The sequence below is a fragment of the Schistocerca gregaria genome, chromosome 4 (genome assembly GCF_023897955.1).
Source record: "Schistocerca gregaria isolate iqSchGreg1 chromosome 4, iqSchGreg1.2, whole genome shotgun sequence".
NCBI lineage: Eukaryota > Metazoa > Arthropoda > Insecta > Orthoptera > Acrididae > Schistocerca > Schistocerca gregaria.
In genome coordinates, this window is record NC_064923.1 from 252321788 (window position 1) to 252343282 (window position 21495).

The 21495-nt window shown below is 44.8% G+C and overlaps 1 protein-coding gene across 5 annotated transcripts in view; it reads right to left on the reverse strand.

Moving 5' to 3' along the window:
- LOC126266947 (protein tincar) overlaps positions 1-21495 on the reverse strand; it is a 531342-nt gene that overhangs the window by 65866 nt on the left and 443981 nt on the right. For 3 of the 5 annotated variants that reach the window (XM_049971658.1, XM_049971655.1, XM_049971656.1), the window contains exon 3: positions 10265-10347. The exons of the other annotated variants lie outside the window; for them this stretch is intronic. The gene's annotated coding sequence lies outside the window, so the exon portion shown is untranslated. The remainder of the gene's footprint in view (positions 1-10264; positions 10348-21495) is intronic. 5 annotated transcript variants of the gene reach the window in all.

Below are 21495 nucleotides of genomic sequence, written 5' to 3' on the forward strand. Positions count from 1 at the left end.
CCTAACACATGTGCAAAGCTCCATTGAATTTTCACTGTGGTTTCCATTTCGAACCAAATCGGACTTTACTTTCCGAATACCCCTCGCATAAATACACTTCTATTTTCTATGTCATGACTTACATATAAGAATCTAAAAACGGCTATCATTTTGTCTATTGTTGGTAGAAAGATTTTGAAACAATTTTTTGTAGTTCGATATTTTTGATCCCCACTACAATAAAGACGTCATCGGGTTACGCTCTTGGAAATGTGACAAAACTCACGTATACCGTTGCACAAATGTTCTCATAATTTTGCTGTTTTTAATTTCTGCTCCTCGTCGCTGGGTACACGATCAACAAGAGGTAAGAGATCGTAGTGTATATATGAAGAATTCGCCAAAGAACCTCCGACAACGTTGAAGTCTAGGGGAGTTTAACCTCGTTCCTCCACTGAATCGAAGACCTTACACTAATTAATTTACGAGCAGCAGTAGGCAGAGGGAATTTCGGCCGAAAGTGCACTCATTACCATAAGCGTGATATAATGATTATTGCTCACATACCCCCTGCAGAACGACAGACACATCGGCACGCAGAGGTCTCCATCACGGCAACGAGTTCCGTGCAAGCTCGCATTGCGTGCTTTACAAGCTTCTGCGGCTATCGTGTCACGAGCACACATCAAAGAGAAATTTCCTTAGTTCACAGCTATTAACCCATTCAGTCCACAGCCAATAACATCTTTTATTGCCAAGCCGCTGCCCTCTATCTCTCTGGTACCTGTTAAAGTCATACACTCCCGCGAAGGCTTCTTCCTGATCTAGATACGATATACTTCCAAGCCTTCAAGAGATATGTTAGTATGACCATGCGATTCCTTCATGGGATATGACAATAATGCAGATTACAAACGGATAATATTACGTACTATTATTAGTTAGTTCCATCTTTCCTGGATCATTTCAACGCGCTTTTTAATTTAAATGATATGTGAAGAATCAAATCACAGAATATGTGTATATGATTAGTTTCACGGGATGGTTACACGCTGGCCATTTCCTACATAGTACAATGGACTAAATGTAACATTAAAGAACATGTTTTTCTGTCCTCAAGAAATCACACTTTTTTGTCGTCTGTCTTCTGACTGGTTTGATGCGACTCGCCACGAATTCCTCTCCTGTGCTAACCTCTTCACTTCAGACTAGCACTTGCAACCAGCGTCCTCAATTATTTGTGGTATGTATTCCAATCTCTGTCTTCCTCTACTGTTTTTGCCCTCTAAAGCTTCCTCTAGTACCATGGAAGTCATTCCCTCATGTCGTAACAGTTGTCCTGTCATCCTGTCCTTTCTCCTTATCAGTGTTTTCCACATATTCCTTTCCTCTCCGCGCAGAACCTCCTCATTCCTTACTTATCAGTCCGCCAAATTTTCAACATTCATCTGTAGCACCACATCTCAAATGCTTCGATTCTCTTCTGTTCCGGTTTTCCCACAGTCCACGTTCTACTACCATACAATGCTGTACTCCAGACGTACATTCTCAGAAATTTATTCCTCAAATTAAGGCCGATATTTGATATTAGCAGACTTCTCTTGGCCAGAAATGCCCTTTTTGCCATTGCTAGTCTGCTTTTGATATCCTCCTTGCTCGGCCATCATTGGTTATTTCACTGCGTAGGTAGCAGAATTTCTTAACCTCATCTACTTCGTGACTGTCAAATTCTGATGATAAGTTTCTCGCTGTTCTCATTTCTACTACTTCTCCTTGCCTTCGTCTTTCTTCGATTTACTATCAATCCATACTCTGAACTCATTAGACTGTTCATTTCGTTCAGCAGATCATGCAATTCCCCTTCACTTTCACTCAGCATAGCAATGTCATCAGCCAATCGTATCACTGATATCCTTCCACCTTCAATTTTAATTCCACTCCTGAACCTTTCTTTTATTTCCATAATTGCTTCCTCATTGTACAGACTGAACACTAGGGGTGAAAGGCTGCATTCTTGTCTTACGCCCTTTTTAATACGAGCACTTCGTTCTTTGACGTCCACTCTTACTATTCCCTCTTGGCCGGCCGCGGTGGTCTCGCGGTTAAGGCTCTCAGTCCGAAACCGCGCGACTGCTACGGTCGCAGGTTCGAATCCTGCCTCGGGCGTGGATGTGTGTGATGTCCTTAGGTTAGTTAGGTTTAAGTAGTTCTAAGTTCTAGGGGACTGATGACCAAAGATGTTAAGTCCCATAGTGCTCAGAGCCATTTGAACCATTTTTGAATTCCCTCTTGGCTGTCGTACATATTGTGTGTGGCCTGTCTCTCCCTATACCTTATCCCTACTTTTTCCAGAATTTCGAATATTTGGCAGCATTTTACATTGTCGAACGCTTTTTCCAGATCGACAAATCGTATGAACGTTTCTTGAGTTTTCTTTAGCCTTGCTTCCATTATTAACCGCAACGTCAGAATTGCCTCTACATGCCTTTACCTTTCCTAAAGCCAAACTGATCCTCATCTATCACATCCTCAATTTTCTTTTCTATTCTTCTGTATAGTAATCTTGTAAGCAACTTGGATGCATGAGCTGTTAAGCTGATTGTGCTATAATTCTCGCACTTGTCAGCTCTTGCCGTCTTCGGAAGTGTGTGAATGATGCTTTTCCGAAAGTCAGATGGTATGTCGCCAAACTCATACATTCTACACACCAACGTGAAGAGTCGGTTTGATGCCACTTCCCAAAATAATTTTAGAAATTCTTATGGGATGTTACCTATCCCTTCTGCCTTATTTGATCTTAAGTCCTCCAAAGCACTTTTATGTTCTGATCCTAATGGTGGATCCCCGAGATTTTCTAAATCTTCTCCTGTTTCTTCTTCTATCACATCAGACAAAATCTTCCCCCTCATAGAGGCTTTCAATGTATTCTTTCCACCTATCCTTTCCATTTAATAGTCGAATTCCCGTTGCACTCTTAATGTTATCACCCTCGCTTTTAATTATTTTGACTTTCCTGTATGCTGAATCTGTCTTTCCGACAATCATTTCTTTTGAGATGACTTCACGTTTTTACTGTAGCCATTTAGTCTTAGCCTCCCTGTACTTCCTATTTATTTCATTCCTCAGCGACTTGTATTTCTGTATTCCTGAGTTTCCCGTAACATTTTTGTACTTCCTCCTTTCATCGATCAATTGAACTATTTCCTCTGTTAACCATGGTTTCTTAGCGGTTACCGTCTTCGTACCTATGTTTTCTTCCTAACTTCTATGGTGACCCTTTTTAGAGATGTCCATTCCTCTTCAACTTTACTGCCTACTGGGATATTCCGTATTGCTGTAGCTATAGCCTTAGAGAACTTCAACAGTATCTCGTTATTCCTTAGTACTTCCGTATCCCACTTCTTTGAGTATTGATTCTTCTTGACTAATGTCTTAAACTTAAGCCTACTCTTCATCATTAGTATATTGTGATTTGAGTCTGTATCTGCTCCTGGGTACGCCTTCCAATCCAGTATCTGATTTCGGAATCTCCGTCTGACCATGGTATAATCTAACTGAAATCTTCCCGTATCACCCGGCCTCTTCCAAGTATACCTCCTCCACTTGTGACTCTTCAACAGAGTATTGGCTATTACTAGCTGAAACTTGTTAAAGAACTCAATTAGTTTTTCTCCTCTCTTATTCCTTGTTCCAAGTCCATATTCTCGTATAACCTTTTCTTCTACTTCTTCCCCTACAACTGCATTAGATTTTCATCTCCCTTTAAATACTGTATTACCCATTCAATATCCTCATATACTTTTTCTATCTCTTTATCTTCAGCTTGCGACGTCGGCATGTATACCTGAAATACGTTGTCGGTGTTCGTTTGCTGTCGATTCTGATAAGAACAACCCCATCACGGAATGTTCACAGTAACACACGTAAGCAGGTGCCTATTTGGTCACATAAGGCTTGTATTATTTCGGCAGGGATTCCGTACAGTACTGGTGATTTTTTTTTCTTTTTTAGTCTGAGAATTGTTTGTCTAATTTGTTTTTGTGCGAAGGGGTACACAAGCTTATTGTTTCTATAGTATTCCCGTAACATAGTCCGTGATCTAAGCTGATCTTCTGCCTCGACATCTTCTTCGTTGTCAGGAAGCAGTCTTTCTATCAGTAGGGCAGTTGACTGTTCCCAACTTTCTGTTACTGACCCATAATTTCTTTTGAGTGTGGACAAGACTTTCGGCGATCGTCCTCTTTTCCAGACTATTTTGTGTGTTACTCCCCGGGGTCGGTTTTTTAGGTTAGTCTCCACGAAGTGTTTTCTTTGTTCCGTTTTCGTTTTCCATAACTCTTCCTTATTGTAGTCTTCGTATTCTTACTTTTTGTATCATGCTGCTCTGTTATAGCTTCGTGGCTATTCTTGTTTCATATCTTAATCTTTGCAGCGCCTCGGTACAGATGCAAGTTACACCTCTAGAATGACCTCTCCTGATAGGTATCGACGCTTCCACTGCAGTATCTACGGCCACTCTCAGTAATTCGGCTTTAACGTCTCCATCGTCACCCAGCCAAGGACTCTCTGGGCACTGAAACTCTCTTCTGAGTTCTTCCAAGTTAGCCTTCTTGATAATGGATTTGGGCGTCATGCGCACGTTTCCTGTAGTATCTTGGATTTCCCTTCAGTGACAATGTGGCGTCTGATACTGTGATCACTCAATGTCATTTCACTCTCAACCTTTTGCCTTTCACACGGCGCGCTGCTACCATATTTGCTAGAGTGACGTCTGTGTTAGACGTTGCTCCGACCCTCCCTTCATATGTTGGCGGATTGCGAGATGTATTCAATATTTGTAGATTGAGTTCCACGATGGTTTCTTCTAATTATCTTTCACAGTTATCAATCGGGCAGCTATGCCACAATATTGACTTCACATTTGCATCAATGGCGTACAGAAGAGACTTAATTCATCCTAGATGACTAATATCGTCTTAAATTTAGCAAATACTTACCGATATCGTGACTAAATAAAGACATAGCAACCAAGATGCAGCTCTCCTTCCCAGTTGACACTTCCTAACAGATAACGTGTTCTGATCAATACTGTTGTACTGTTTATGGTCAGGGAAAGGGGGGCGGGTGAAGGTTGTTACATATCAGAACAGGAATTTAGGTACAATAAAGAGAATATATTTCAGTGTATGGCATGCAATGGGCGCACCTACGGTCGGAAGTTACCAGGTTTAGGCCAGTCTAGGAGGTAGGGCAATTAATTGAAATGGGCAACGTAAGTGGAAACGGTTCATGTTAACTTATGTTGGTGGCCCGTCGTGAAAAGCAGAGCCAGAGGCTCTACCTTCCGAAAAGACGTCTGTTCTGCTCAAGGTCTGGATTAGAAGCAAGAGAGGCAACTGTGTTCCGCACCACAGAACACTCCAGCGTCCACACACGTGAACTGTGTCCCACACACGTTATTGGCTAAAACCAATGGCGTGAATTTGCTAGCAGCTTCAGCAGAGGTGTCAGGGCGTCTCTTGTCAGCAGCTTTAACTGGACAGAACTGCCTCGATTTTGACATCAGGCAACTTATGTCACGTAGGCACAGCGTAAGTTGCTCTAGGAGTAAACTTGTAAAGATTTGACTGGGCCTTTGAAATACATTTTTTAAACCTATTCCCTAAAATATTCTTTGACTGGCTGCCATCATGGACACTATGATAACTTTGTCATAGTAATGGCCTTGTTAAATACGATTGTCGCTGCCATAGGATGTTGTCCTTCGATGACTATCTGGGCAGTTATTGGCATGCCGGAGACCCTTCCGGCTTAGTATACGGTTATTGAAGGTAGAGAAGTTAGTGGTGGTGAGTGTTGGTATCGGGAGCGAAGTCGACGTTCAAACTCATCCCAAAGATGTTCCACGGCGTTCAGGTCGGGACTCTGGATACGCTAGTCCATTTCAGGAATGTTATTGTCTACAAGCCATTGCGTCACAGATGCTGCTTTATGGAAGATACTGCAGATACAGTCATTGTCTCCGACTCAGTTACCTTCCATTAGGATGTGGATTCACTCAGCGACAGTGACATGAACTTTCAAGATGATGGAGCACAGCAATCAGTCGTCCTTTTCTTTCAGGCTTTATTAAACCAGATGTAGATTTCAGGCAGTGCCTACCCGTTATCAGTGCACTATTTTATAGTTTCAATACATATCCTAGTACGTCAATCCTCTGTTGTTCGGGCTTTGGAAATTTGTGGTAAGGTCTTAAGGGACCAAACTGCTGAGGTCATCGGTCCCTAAGCTTATACAATACTTAATCTAACTTAAGCTAACTTATGCTAAAGACAACACACACTCCCATGTCTGAGGGAGGACTACAACCTCCAACGGGGACAGCCGCGCGAACCATGACGAGGCGCCCTAGACCGCTCGGTTACCCCGCGCGGCCCGTTCGGGCTTCTGCACAGTTCTGTGTGTTCTCCGCAAAGCCTGCCTTCATTGTACAGTAGTTTTCAATAAACTGCGACAGAAACCCGAACAACAGGGGACTGTCGTAGTAGGACACGTATTGAAGCTATGAAATAGTGCACTGACAATGGCTAGGCACTAGCCGAAATCTAGATTTGCTTTAATAAAACCTGAAAGAAAAGGATCGACTGATTGCTGTGCTCCATCATTTTGAAATTATCTCCGACTGTTGCCCTATTGTACACAGCACACGATGTCGTAAAATGTGCTCATTTTCTTCAGCATATAGCGTTTTCTTAAGCACAATCAGACGACCACGACCAACTACTAAAAACATCCTCAGACCGCAACGCCACCTCCTCCGCACTTCACTGTTGGCATTACAGATGACGTCAGGTAACGTTCTCTAGGCATTCCACAAACCCAGATCCTTCCACCGGATTGCTACAGTGCATGGCGTGGTTCATTGTTCCCAGTTGCCACTTTCGTGTGACGTCGTTCTTTACAAGACCTTTAGCGTCGCTTAGCATCGACTATATAAATATGTGGCTTATGAGGAGCTGCTGGACCATCGTACCCCATTCGTTTAACTCCCTAAGCACATTTTTGTACTTTGACTCCTGGTAGCACTTTGGAAATCACGAATGATTACTTCTGTCGATTTGACGCAGTTTTGTACACCCACTCTCCGTAATGCTCTACGGTTTCTGTTTTGTAAACCCTCATCGCCAGTTTTGTAAAGACCTCGTCGGTACTGCTGTGGAGGCCAAATCTGTGAGTTCGTGAAACGGCTTCTGTTGCAGTACACCGCTAAGACACTTTCTCCCTGCCACTATTACACAGCTATGCCCCAGGATCAGTTAACTCCAACAAACTAGTAACTAAGTCACACAAATGAGTTAAAAGGTTTACTTATTTTTGTGACTAGTTGAATAACGAAGTCTGCAACACTGCTTGTAATATAACACAAAACAGGCCCTCAATGGCTAAATGCAAATAATCTTAGGTAAACTTTACAGTACATAGCAAATGCAATTTACAACGACTGTCTGTTCACTTCTAAGAGTTTACTAACCGACGTTCCCTGTCTAAATGAGCCCTGGACCATGATTTATAACCAATTGGACGAAAGATGCTCTTCTATCTTCCGAGCAGGCTTCTGTCCCTTGTCGTCCGGTCATTGGCGGATTGTACTCGGCCGGCAATTTGCCGAGGCGAAGTCGATATGTTCATCCTCAGCGCCGCCCGTAGCGTGGGTGGAAGACGCGCAAGTGGCGAGTCTCTATGGCTCTGACACCAGCTCGCATCTTTGCGTCTGTGGTGCTTTTGCCCTGGCTGTGTCTTGTTCGGATGGCACAGCATCCTGTCCGTCAGTACTGAGGTCTCCCTGGTTTTGGCTAAGCTGTGTTTGTTCCTTCGTGTTTCCGTTCCACAGTCACTTCACGAACAGTCGACTTGGGCAGCTTTCAAGAGTTGAAATGTCCCTAATGGATCTGTTACTCATGTGGCAACCAATGACTAGAATACGATCGAAGTAATGAGCACTCCTAACCGATCCATTCTGTTGTTACTACTTTTCGGCTCACAACATGTAATATTTCTAGCTTAGTCAGCCATTATATTAGGCTCCAAGAAGCTGTTCTCAGAGCAGTGGGGATGCAAGAAGTATATATATGCGAAATGTGGTGTGAGGTACCTGTGACAGATGTCAGCCATTATATTAGGCTCCAAGAAGCTGTTCTCAGAGCAGTGGGGATGCAAGAAGTATATATATGCGAAATGTGGCGTGAGGTACCTGTGACAGATGTCAGATTCGGTACCATTCCCGTGAGAAAGACCGCCTGCATAATGTTACTGCTCTGTGATTGGCTGCTGTGTTCGAAGCAAGGGCGCCAAAACGTTAAAGTATATTATTATTAGTTAAACTCAGCATCGGAATGACTTCACTTTTTAATATAGATATCTCTCAACAGCTGACTATCAGTCAGTCATTTTAGAATTATTAAAATTAATTTAAATTAAAAACAAAAGACTGACGAAATTGCAGACGAAGCACTTCGGATGAGTTCGGGTCACCCCTTTTCTGGTGTGGTGCGCGAAGTGTTTCTGGCTGTTCGTCACTCTGGATTAGGCAGTCGAGGAGAACAGACATGTTGCCTGTCGTAGGATATGTTTCCAATTTTTCTTTAAGTTCCTGTTCGTCACTCTGGATTAGGCAGTCGAGATCTACAGTCATGTTGTCTGTGGCAGGATGTGTTTGCCGGTATTCAGTATTAAAAGATTCACTCCGGTAGTCATGAGGCACAGACAAGTGCCACAAATAGTTCAAATGGCTCTGAGCTCTATGGCACTTAACACCTGTGGTCATCAGTCCCCTAGAACTTAGAACTACTTAAACCTAACTAACCTAAGGACATCACACATCCATGCCCGAGGCAGGATTCGAACCTGCGACCGTAGCGGTCACGCGGTTCCAGACTGAAGCGCCTAGAACCGCACGACCACACCGGCCGGCCCACAAATAGTGTAAAGATACATTTTCGTAAACATTGTGTTTGATCATGTACTTCGCTGTATCAGAAGGTGTCGTATTAAGATCATGTAGTCTTCTCGTGTGGCTATATTAAAATACGCGAGTGGCATCCCAAAAAAGTGACACATTGTTTCAGAACAGAATTTCGCTAAAAGTCAGTTTCAGCCTCAAGATACAGAACCTACGACCTGCGTGCTGTTTTCTGCGCTGGGGACATCAACTTGAAGACTGCAGGTTAGTGAACTATAACAGAAGCTTCGTATTCCACAACTAGGCGCCTCACGTGTACTGCATGCACAGAACAAATGTGCTCAGTGACACGTCATCTGCAATAATTCAGAGAGGTAAAGGAGGGTGATCGTTATTAACACCAACAATCAATTCATTCTTCCTTTCTTGAGGTAAACACAACACTTCGCGACTTCTTTTATACTGTTTCGCCCGCCTCTCGTGACTTTTAGCGGTCAATTCCCCATTATAATGGAGTGTCCAAATAGTTCTGATTAGATAGTGTAATTTGAAATGTAAAGAGAAAGGTGAGGAGAAGTTTGCAGGGCGATCTTTCTACAGTAGTGGACGAAAAATGACAATGAGAATGACGCTAATGATAATGATGTGGCCTAAAGAACTCAAGATATCTCCTAAATCGATTACAAAGTTAAAAATTATCTCACTTCTGAAGACAAAAAAGTTCCAGTGGAAATGAGAAGACAGACACACCTTTTCATTGTCAGATTCTTTTTACTTCGTAGGTAAGACGCCAAGAGGTAAAAAATTTCATTTTCTACAATGGCGTAATAAGCGAAACCTTCGAAACATAATATAAAGTGAGTAAGCCGCGAAACAGCAATTTCAGTGAAGCCCTTTGGCGTTATCAAAATGACGCTTCAAGGTTACGGCGCGTCAAAAAAACGAGAGTACCGCCAGAATAATTAGAATTACATCACCGCAACAAAAGGGACGATTACAAAGACGTCAAATCCGGAAAAGGCGCAACGCAGAAGGAGGCAGGAGATTCCATAACAAGAGGGGCTTAATTTCCAGCGGGAAAGACGAAAATTAAACGTCGCTTTCAGTGCCTTAATTAATTTGCACCAGTGTGCCGCAGGAGAGGTCTTGAACTTATTTCATTCAAAGCGCCTGCGGCGTGTGCCGCGAGGAACTAAATTAATACGTGTGTATGGATCTGAATCTGGGCCATACTCGAGCTGCCGCCGCCGCTGCCGTAATTAATTACAGGCCGGTCCGTCTGAAATAAAGGCGAGCAGAGCAGAGGAGTCAGCCGGCGCTACTCACGCAGATCTCAGTGGACCGGGTCCTCAGCGACGGCTGCCCAGCGTCTGCGCGCCCCCGCCGGACGCTGCCATGGATCTGCCCTCCTGCAACAAACACAACCGAGGACTCCATCAGTATGTGTGCGTCTCACATCAGCAACAACTAGAGTTGTACAACTACCGTACGCTACCATAAGTAACGCCAGACTGCCATAGTTTTCCTAGTAACCTACCCCAGTTAAGATCAGCCTGTATTACCTGCACGTTAGGTGTGTCGCGTACCTATCAGGCTTTACGACATATCGATCTCTTTATTTACGTATGCAGTCAGTGTCTTACTAGGTTCCCAAACCAGATGTGGGGAAACATCTAGAAACTGAGTGATAATATACACTGAAGAGCCAAAAAACTGGTGCACCTGCTCAATACCGTGAAGGGCCCCCGCCAGCACGCAGAAGTGGCATGGACTCGACTAATGTCTGAAGCAGAGCTGGAGGGAAATGACACCATGAATCCTGCAGGGCTGTCCACAAATCCGCAAGAGTAGGAGGGGGTGGAGACCTCTTCTGAACAACGCGTTGCAAGGCATCCCAGGTATGCTCAATTATGTTCGTGTCTGGGGAGTTTGGTGGCCAGAGGACGTGTGGGTGTCGCACTGTACTGCTGGACAAGTCGGCCGGAATGCAAAATGGAAGTGAATTGTTCCAGGTGACAGACAGGATGCTTAAGTACGTGTCACCTTTCAGAGTCGTATCTAGACGTGCCAGGGGTCCCATATCACTCGCCGTCCGCTGTGGCCGAACGGCTCTAGGCGCTTCAGTCTGGAACCGCGTGCTGTTACGGTCACAGGTTCGAATCCTGCCTCGGGCATGGATGTGTGTGATGTCCTTAGGTTAGTTACGTTTAAGTAGTTCTAAGTCTAGGGGACTGATGACCTCAGGTGTTAAGTCCCATAGTGCTTAGAGCCATTTTAACCACATCACTCCAACTGCACACGCCCCACACCATTACAGAGCCTCCTCCAGCTTGAACAGTCCCCTGCTGATACGCAGGGTCCATGGATTCATGAGTTCGTTTCATACCAGTACACTTCCAGCCACTCGATACAATTTGAAACGAGACTCGTTCGACCGGGTAACATATTTCCAGTCACCAGCAGTCCAATGTCGATGGGCCCAGGCGAGGCGTAAAGTTTTGTGTCGTGCAGTCAGCAAGGGTCCACGAATGTGCCCTCGGCTCCGAAAGCCCATATCGATAATGTTTCGTTGAATGGTTCCCACGCTGACACTTGTTTATGGTTCAGCAAAGAAATCTACAGCAATTTGCGGAAGGGTTGCTCTTCCGTCACGCTGAACGATTTTCTTCAGTCGTCATTGGTCCTGTTCTTGGAGCATCTTTTTCCGGCCGCAGCGATGTCGGAAATTTGATGTTATACCGGATTTCTGATGTCGTCGTGTGGCTAGGGCCTCCCGTCGGGTAGACCGTTCGCCTGTTGCAAGTCTTTAGACATGACACCACTTCGGCGACTTGCGCATCGATGGGGATGAAATGATGATGATGATTAGGACGACACAACACCCAGTCCCTGGGCGGAGAAAATCTCCGACCCAGCCGCAAATCGTACCCGAGCCCTTAGAAATGACATTCTGTCGCGCTGACCACTCAGCTACCGGGGGCGGACTACCGGATTCCTGATATTCACTGTACACTCGTGAAATGGTCGTACGCCAAAATCCCCACTTCATCGCTGCCTCGGAGATGCTGTGTACCATCGCTCCTGTGCCGACTATAACATCACATTCAAACTCACTTAAATCTCGATAATTTACCATTGTAGCAGCAGTAACCGATCTAACAACTGCACTTTTTCTTCTTTATTGAGTTTCGATTCCCCTCGAAGTGGGAGGGCTGGCAGCAACTTAGTCTGCCGCTCTTCAGCCTACAGAATTTGTTTTAAAAAGATGAAGATAATAAATAATAAAAACAGGCGATAGAAACGGAGACTTAAATGGTAACATGGCGGAAAAATCGTGGAACTTAAAACATAGATTAAGGGGATGATGATGCTAATAAAATACATATGAAGCAGACAGGTAAAAAAAACACGGCGACAGTCTGATTTCTGTTCGCAAGAGACATGAAATTCACACCCTGCGACAGCATGATTTCTGTTCACAACACTTTGGAAAGACGAACAACACTGAACATTCACTTGAACACTGCACTAAAAAGTTGGCAAATATGACATACCACAGCCGAGGGAAGGTGGGGGGAACCTGGACAGATGATGGGAAATAAAAAGGGGAGAACATCTGCGCCAGACACCTGTTGTCTTATATAGACGATGCCGATCTGCCTGTTTACATATCTCTGTGTTTGAATACGCATGCCTATACCAGTTTCTTTGGCACTTCAGTGTATAAAGGGTCACATAACCACATTGTTGTCTTCCTGTCTGTTACTTAAAAATAAACAGTATTTACAGCAAAATTGAAATTTTCAGTGTTTAATTCAGGTTTTATTGCGAAACTGAAATTTCTAAGTCAGTGCAACCATAAGATATGGCCATTTATGTCACGTATTTTGGTACTCCCCAACTCACTCCTCGAAACCTATAGGGTACTTCCCGTTGACCTAGAATCATGAAATTTGGCAAGCTGCAAGTTTTCACAGTAAACGTAAAGGTAAAAGTACGAAAATTGATAATTTCAAAAATGGTTCAAATGGCTCTGAGCACTATGGGACATAACATCAGTCCCCTAGAACTTAGAACTACTTAAACCTAAATAACCCAAGGACATTAAACACATCCATGCCAGAGGCAGGATTCGAACCTGCGACTGTAGCGGTCACGCGGTGCCAGACTGAAGCGCCTAGAACCGCACGGCCACACCGGCCGGCTATTGATAATTTCTAACTACACAAAAATTCTTTTTGGCATTTGTTGTTTGACTGTTTGCTCGTCTATTAAGATAGCTTTTTTTCTCAGGAACGGATGGACATATCAAGTTACATACTAAGATCTATGATCCCTTGACGATGGAAAAAAATTAAGCTTATAAGTGAATCTACGTCTACATCTACATTTATACTCCGCAAGCCACTCAACGGTGTGTGGCGGAGGGCACTTTACGTGCCACTGTCATTACCTCCCTTTCCTGTTCCAGTCGCGTATGGTTCGCGGGAAAAACGACTGTCTGAAAGCCTCCGTGCGCGCTCTAATCTCTCTAATTTTACATTCGTGATCTCCTCGGGAGGTATAAGTAGGGGGAAGCAATATATTCGATACCTCATCCAGAAACGCACCCTCTCGAAACCTGGCGAGCAACCTACACCGCGATGCAGAGCGCCTCTCTTGCAGAGTCTGCCACTTGAGTTTGCTAAACATCTCCGTAACGCTATCACGGTTACCAAATAACCCTGTGACGAAACGCGCCGCTCTTCCTTGGATCTTCTCTATCTCCTCCGTCAACCCGATCTGGTACGGATCCCACACTGATGAGTAACACTCAAGTATAGGTCGAACGAGTGTTTTGTAAGCCACCTCCTTTCTTGATGGACTACATTTTCGAAGGACTCCCCCAATGAATCTCAAACTGGCACCCGCCTTACCAACAATTAATTTTATATGATCATTCCACTTCAAATTGTTCCGCACGCATACTCCCAGATATTTTACAGAAATAACTGCTACCAGTGTTTGTTTCACTATCATATAATCATACAATAAAGGATCCTTCTTTCTATGTATTCGCAATACATTACATTTGTCTATGTTAAGGGTCAGTTGCCACTCCCTGCACCAAGTGCCTATCCGCTGCAGATCTCCCTGCATTTCGCTACAATTTTCTAATGCTGCAACTTCTCTGTATACTACAGCATCATCCGCGAAAAGAACTTCCGACACTATCTACTAGGTCATTTATACATATTGTGAAAAGCAATGGTCCCATAACACTACCCTGTGGCACGCCAGAGGTTACTTTAACGTCTGTAGACGTCTCACCTTTGATAACAACATGCTGTGTTCTGTTTGCTAAAAACTCTTCAATCCAGCCACACAGCTGGTTTGATATTCCGTAGGCTCTAGCTTTGTTTATCAGGCGACAGTGCGGAACTGTATCGAACGCCTTCCGGAAGCCAAGGAAAATAGCATCTACCTGGGAGCCTATATCTAATATTTTCTGGGTCTCATGAACAAATAAAGCGAGCTGGGTCTCACACGATCGCTGTTTTCGGAATCCATGTTGATTCCTACAGAGTAGATTCTGGGTTTCCAAAAACGACATTATACTCGAGCAAAAACATGTTCTAAAATTATACAACAGATCGACGTCAGAGATATAGGCCTATAGTTTTGCGCATCTGCTCGACGATCCTTCTTGAAGACTGGGACTACCTGTGCTCTTTTCCAATCATTTGGAACCTTCCGTTCCTCTAGAGATTTGCGGTACACGGCTGTTAGAAGGGGGGCAATTTCTTTCGCGTACTCTGTGTAGAAACGAACTGGTATACTGTCAGGTCCAGTGGACCTTCCTCTGTTGAGTGATTCCAGTTGCTTTTCTATTCCTCGGACACTTATGTAAATGTCAGCCATTTTTTCGTTTGTGCGAGCCTTTAGAGAAGGAACTGCAGTGCGGTCTTCCTCTGTGAAACAGCTTTGGAAAAAGGTGTTTAGTATTTCAGCTTTACGCGTGTCATCCTCTGTTTCAATGCCATCATCATCCCGGAGTGTCTGCATTGCTGTTTCAGGCCACTTACTTATTAAACGTAAGACCAGAACTTCCTACGATTTTCTGTCAAGTCGGTACATAGAATTTTACTTTCGAATTCACTGAACCCTTCATGCATAGCCCTCCTTACGCTAACTTTGACATCGTTTAGGTTCTGTTTGTCTTAGAGGTTTTGTCTGCGTTTAAACTTGGAGTGAAGCTCTCTTTGCTTTCGCAGTAGTTTCCTAACTTTGTTGTTGAACCACGGTGGGTTTTTCCCGTCCCTCACAGTTTTACTCGGCACGTACCTGTCTAAAACGCATTTTGCAATTGCCTTAAACTTTTTCCATAAACATTCAACATTGTCGGAACAGAAATTTTCATTTTGATCTGTTAGGTAGTCTGAAATCTGCCTTCTATTAGTCTTGCTAAACAGATAAACCTTCCTCCCCTTTTTTATATTCCTATTAACTTCCATATTCAGGGATGCTGCAACGGCCTTATGATCACTGATTCCCTGTTCTGCACTTACAGTCGAAAAGTTCGGGTCTGTTTGTTATCAGTAGGTCCAAGATGATATCTCCACGAGTCCGTTCTTTGTTTAATTGCTCGAGGTAATTTTCGGATAGTGCACTCAGTATAATGTCACTCGATGCTCTGTCCCTACCGTCTGTCCTAAACATCTGAGTGTCCCTGTCTATATCTGGTAAATTGAAATCTCCACCTAAGACTATAATATGCTGAAAAAATTTATGTGCAATGTATTCCAAATTTTCTCTCAGTTGTTCTGCCACTAATGCTACTGAGTAGGGAGGTCGGTAAAAGGAGCCAATTATTAACCTAGCTCGGTTGTTGAGTGTAACCTTCACCCATAATATTTCACAGGAACTATCCACTTCTACTTCTCTACAGGATAAACTACTAACAGCGACAAACACGCCACCACCGGTTGCATGCAATCTATCCTTTCTAAAAACCGTCTGTGCCTTTGTAAAAATTTCGGCTGAATTTATCTCAGACTTCAGCCAGCTTTCTGTACCTATAACGATTTCAGCTTCGGTGCTTTCTATCAGCGCTTGAAGTTCCGGTACTTGACCAATGCAGCTTCGACAGTTCACAATTACAATACCGATTGCTGCTTGGTCCCCGCATGTCCTGACTTGGCCCTGCACCCTTTGAGGCTGTTGCCCTTTCTGTACTTGCCCGAGGCCATGTAACCTAAAAAACCGCTCAGTCCACGCCACACAACCCCTGCTACCCGTGTAGCCGCTTGCTGCGTGTAGTGGACTCCTGACCTATCCAGCGGAATCCGAAACACCACCACGCTATGGCGCAAGCCGAGGAATCTGCACCCCACACGGTCGCAGAACCGTCTCAGCCTCTGATTCAGACCCTCCACTCGGCTCTGTACCAAAGGTCCGCAGTCAGTCCTGTCGACGATTCTGCAGATGGCGAGTTCTGCTTTCATCCCGCTAGTGAGACTGGCAGTCTTCACCAAATCAGATAGCCGCTGGAGCCAGAGAGGATTTCCTCCGATCCATAGTGACACACATCATTGGTGCCGACATGAGCGACCACCTGCAGATGGGTGCACCCTGTACCCTTCATGGCACCGGAAGGACCCTTTCCACATCTGGAATGACTCCCCCCAGTATGCACACGGAGTGCACATTGGTTTTCTTCCCATCTCTTGCTGCCATATCCCTAAGGGGCCCCATTACGCGCCTGACGTTGGAGCTCCCACCTACCAGTAAGCCCACCCTCTGCAACTGCCCGGATCTTGCAGACTGAGGGACAACCTCTGGAACAGGACAAGCAGCCATCTCCGGCCGAACATCAGTATCAGCCGGAGACAGAGCCTGAAACCGGTTCGTCAGACTAACTGGAGAGGCCTTCCGTTCAGCCCTCCGGAATGTCTTTCGCCCCCTGCCACACCACGAGACGACCTCCCACTCTACCACAGGTGAGGGATCAGCCTCAATGTGGGCAGTATCCCGTGAAGCCACAGCCGTAGTCCGATCCGGACCCCCACAGTGATGCCCATTGGCAACAGCCTCAAGCTGTGGGACCGAAGCCAACACTGCCTGAAGCTGGGAGCGAAGGGATGTCAACTCAGCCTGCATCCGAATACAGCAGTTGCAGGCCCTATCCATGCTAAAAACTGATGTGCAAAAGAACGTCTGAATTAATCTACAGAGAGCACAAACAAATCGACACAAAATTTAAACGGTTATTAAAATACAAGATTGCCTAGTAAATGCAGTTATGCTGCTACTTGCGCACTGCTGACACACTGCTTGGCGGCGGAAGGAGACTACGCGATTTTACACTATTCAGGTACTAAAACGCCTTGCTACAACTCTCAAATACTATAATACGCCAGAAATTTATGAATTAAACAATGCAAGTACCAAAAATACGCAAAGAAATTAAGAATTAAACTATGTAACAAATGAGTGAGCTAGGAGTATACGACTTTCTGCTGGCAGTTGCTTATCCAACGGCAGCAGGGAGCACACCGCGTAAAGACACGTCCATTTATGTCACATATTTTGATACTCGCTAGCTCACCCCTCAAAAAGTGTAGGGTACTTCCCGTTGATCTAGATCATGAAACTTGGCAAGAAGCAAGGTTTCATACACAAGTACAGAAAAAAATCCGAAAATTGTTAATTTTTAATTATATCGCACGAAATAATATATCTTTTGTCATTTATTATCCGTATTGAAACTTAAAATTAAAACATTCCCGAAAGTCTTGGACGTCTCGGGACCGATATCTTCCCAGTATCAACCTCGATAATACGCAACAATCGTCGAGATTATCGATTCCCGGGATAGATGAGCTGCCTATATAAATGTCTACTACTCATTTAGCAGTTACCAAAAACAGCCACAGGAAGGCTACTATCAACAGTTGGCGAAAAGTTGGAGAATTAACAGTGCGGCCACATAACCAGAAGAACTTTTTTGAATGTGACTGGCTGTGGAACGCTACGCTTACATTCTTAAAAAAATGTAATAGAAACTGTCAGTGTGGAGCTGAGTCACTCGAACGCACTTGCGAAAACTAGGGACAAGGCATCAACCTGGACACACTTATCTACAGCGCTCCGAATCCTCCAGGCAAACAGCTAACAACACGCTTAATTTTTCGCAAAGCGTTATTGCAGCGACGAGCTTGGAGAAGCTGATACATAAAAGGGAGCATGAACGTTTCTTTGTTTTCTCATGTTCGTGGAGTTGCCAGTTAAAAAAAAGAATACCTTCTGCCTTGGGGCACCGCTTATCAGAATAGCAACAGAAACCTCTCGAGATTCTCTCAGTGGTTACGAAAAATGCAAAGAATGCCGTCTTAAAACTTTGCGTATCAAAGCTACAAATCCCAGAGGCTGGCGAAACATTTGCGTTCCGGCGTTGTCAGCGCGCTCGCGTGTCTCCGAGTTGCAGACGGCGGCTCCCCTTGTCTCAGGAGCACAAACTCTCACTCAGCTCTCAGCGAAAGCGGCGCAGCGCCGTCGGCAGGCGAGCAGCCGTTAGCGTGAAGAGCGACAGCAGTGTCCTCTGGGGAAATGCAGTCTAAACAAGGCGTCCCCGTCCTCCGGCGGCCGCCGCTCGGCTGCGCTCGGGCGCGCTCGGGCCTACTCGGCCCGGCTCGTTACTTAGCCCGTCGCCGCCTTATCGCCTGCCATCATCCTCTTCCTCCGCCGCGCGTCTCGTGGGACGAGGGCTTAATTGCTCTGTTTCGAATCGCTCCGCCCGTCATTGTCCCGAAAGGAACCTTTTAAACCAAAACGAAGCAAAAATTGTCCCCGCAATCATCTGAGAAGATCTCCGGGCCTGTCGGCGGCGGGGCCCGTTCGGAGCGGAACAAATGTTTCGGTAGTCTCGAGACGACGCTCTGGCGGAACCGAGTGCTTGCCGCACAGCACGTTCGCCTCTGCTCTCCCACACGACCGGTCTGGATTATACGGTGATTCTCCTTGGCCGGCGAAGGAGACACGCTGGAAATTTTCCGACAGTTACGGCAGTGCCAGTCACTCAGAACAGAAACACGTACAAAGACTCATTTCATGGAGATTTGCGAAGCGTCTGCAGCTCAGAGCGTATTCAATTGCAAAGGGAACGCGCTCTACAGACAAGTATTAGTAGTAAGAAAACCAATAGTGCAGCGTATTCAGAATTAGCAAAGACGCAGAAATCATTCCGCTACGTCCGGCAATAGCAAATTTTATGGAAGTGAGACTTCCTGGCAGACTAAAACCGTGTGCCGGATCGGAATTCGAAACCAGATTCTCCGCTTTTGCAGCCAAATGCTCTTCCGCTTGACTTCTTACTGACAATTTTTTCTCACGCAAAAAGTATTTTATTGTGAGGAAACATAGTGAGCTAAGCAGTTGTACAAATATTGAGTTGAAGCTTCACCATTACCAATACCCCTCTCCATTTATTTGCGTTAAATGCACAGGAAATTAAAAAAAATGACAATGCCAGTGCATATTTCTGTATATATATATAGTATCAATAACATAAAATTAATTTTATTTTCTTCTTGCACAATATTTTCTCTGTGCTGATATATTAATTGAACTGGTTTTACTTATAAATTAGGAAACTTAAATAGCAGAATTGCTACAGTTGCCACACAAAAAAGTGTGCTACAGGAAACTAAAGATTTATTGTCTATGTCGACCTAGATCCCAGGGAAACAATAACTACAGAAATGGCGTACATATATTAGTGTCACTAGTGTATTGCACTCAGCTCCTTTTTTTGTGCTGAATATTCGACACAAAGATATTTGGTTCAACTTATCTGACGACTGTCAACGCCTGAACTATTCTATGTTCACTTCTGGTATCACACATACAGCAGAAATATCTCTGGAGTGATCATTACATTCTGCGCCTTTTGTCAACATTAAGTTGGAGCTGCCACGTGATCTCGAGACGACGCAGTTTGTTTAAGGCCAATTCACAGTGGCCGTCATGTCACGTCAAAACATTCCATACTGAATTTCAAAAAGCGGCATTCGCACAGGTCGCCAACGGAACGTTACGTAACATCACAGCACGTCAAGGTTTCTATCGAATAAAGTTTTAACGGTATAGTCGTCTGCTAACATTATTAAGTTACGTATTTTCGCCCTCCACACACGTGTTGTATTAGTGGATTTTGTGCTTTTTTTGTCTTCATAGTCTTAATTACTTTGTTTTCGTGGCAAATTACAAATATTCCATGACTATTCGCGTATATCTTTCCATTGACTGTTCTTACACAAGCGAAGTCAGTATCTGCAAGCGAAAATTATTTCAGTTCTACAACGACAGAACAGAGCTACCGTCCACAATGTATGTTATCTAAAGGATGCGGACACACCCAGAAACATACGTTTTTCATATTAGGTGCATTGTGCTGCCAGATACTGCCAGGCACTCCATATCAGCGATCTCAGTAGTCGTTAGACAATCTGGGAGAGCAGAATGGAGCGCTCCGCGAAACACGCGGACTTCCTGCGTGGTCAGGTGATAGGTGACACTTGAGTCATACGTCTGTACGTGAGATTTCCACACTCCTAAACGTCCCTGGGTCCACTGTTTCCGAGTGCTAGTGAAGTGGAAACGTGAAGGGACACATACAGCGCAAAAGCGTTCAGGCCTACCTCGTTTGTTGACTGATAGAGACCGCCGACAGTTGAAGAGGGTCGTAATGTGTAATAGGCAGGCATCTATCCAGAGCATCACACAGGAATTTCAGACTGCATCAGGATCCACTGCAAGTACTATGGCTGTTAGGCGGGAGGTGAGAAAACTTGGATTTCATGGTCGAGCGGCTGCTCATAAGCCACACACCACGTCGGTAAATGCCAAAAGCCTCGCTTGGTGGAAGGAGCGTCAAGTGGCAAGGTGAGAGTATTCCCAGTGAACGTCATCTGCCAGCGTGTGTAGTGCCAACAGTAAAATTCAGAGGCAGTGATGTTGTGGTGTGGTTGTGTTTTTCATGGAGGGGGGTTTGCAATCCTTGTTGTTTTCGTGCCGGCCGGAGTGGCAGAGCGGTTCTAGGTGCTACAGTCTGGAGCCGCGCGACCACTACGGTCGCAGGTTCGAATCCTGCCTCGGGCATGGATGTGTGTGATGTCCTTAGGTTACTTAGGTTTAAGTAGTTCTAAGTTCTAGGGACTGATGACCTCAGCAGTTAAGTGCCATAGTGCTCAGAGCCATTTGAACCTTTTTTTTTTTTGCGTGGCACTATCACAGCACAGGCCCACATTGACGTTTTAAGCACCTTCTTGCTTCCCACTGTTGAAGAGCAATTCGGGGATGGCGATTTAATCTTTCAACACGATCGAGCACCAGGTCATAATGCACGGCCTGTGGCGGAGTGGTTACACGTCAAAAACATCTCTGTAATGGACTGGCCCGCACAGAGTCCTGACCTGAATCCTATAGAACATCTTTGGGATGTTTTGGAACGCCGTCTTCGTGCCAGGCCTCACCGACCGACATCGATACCTCTCGGCAGTACAGCACTTCGTGGAGAA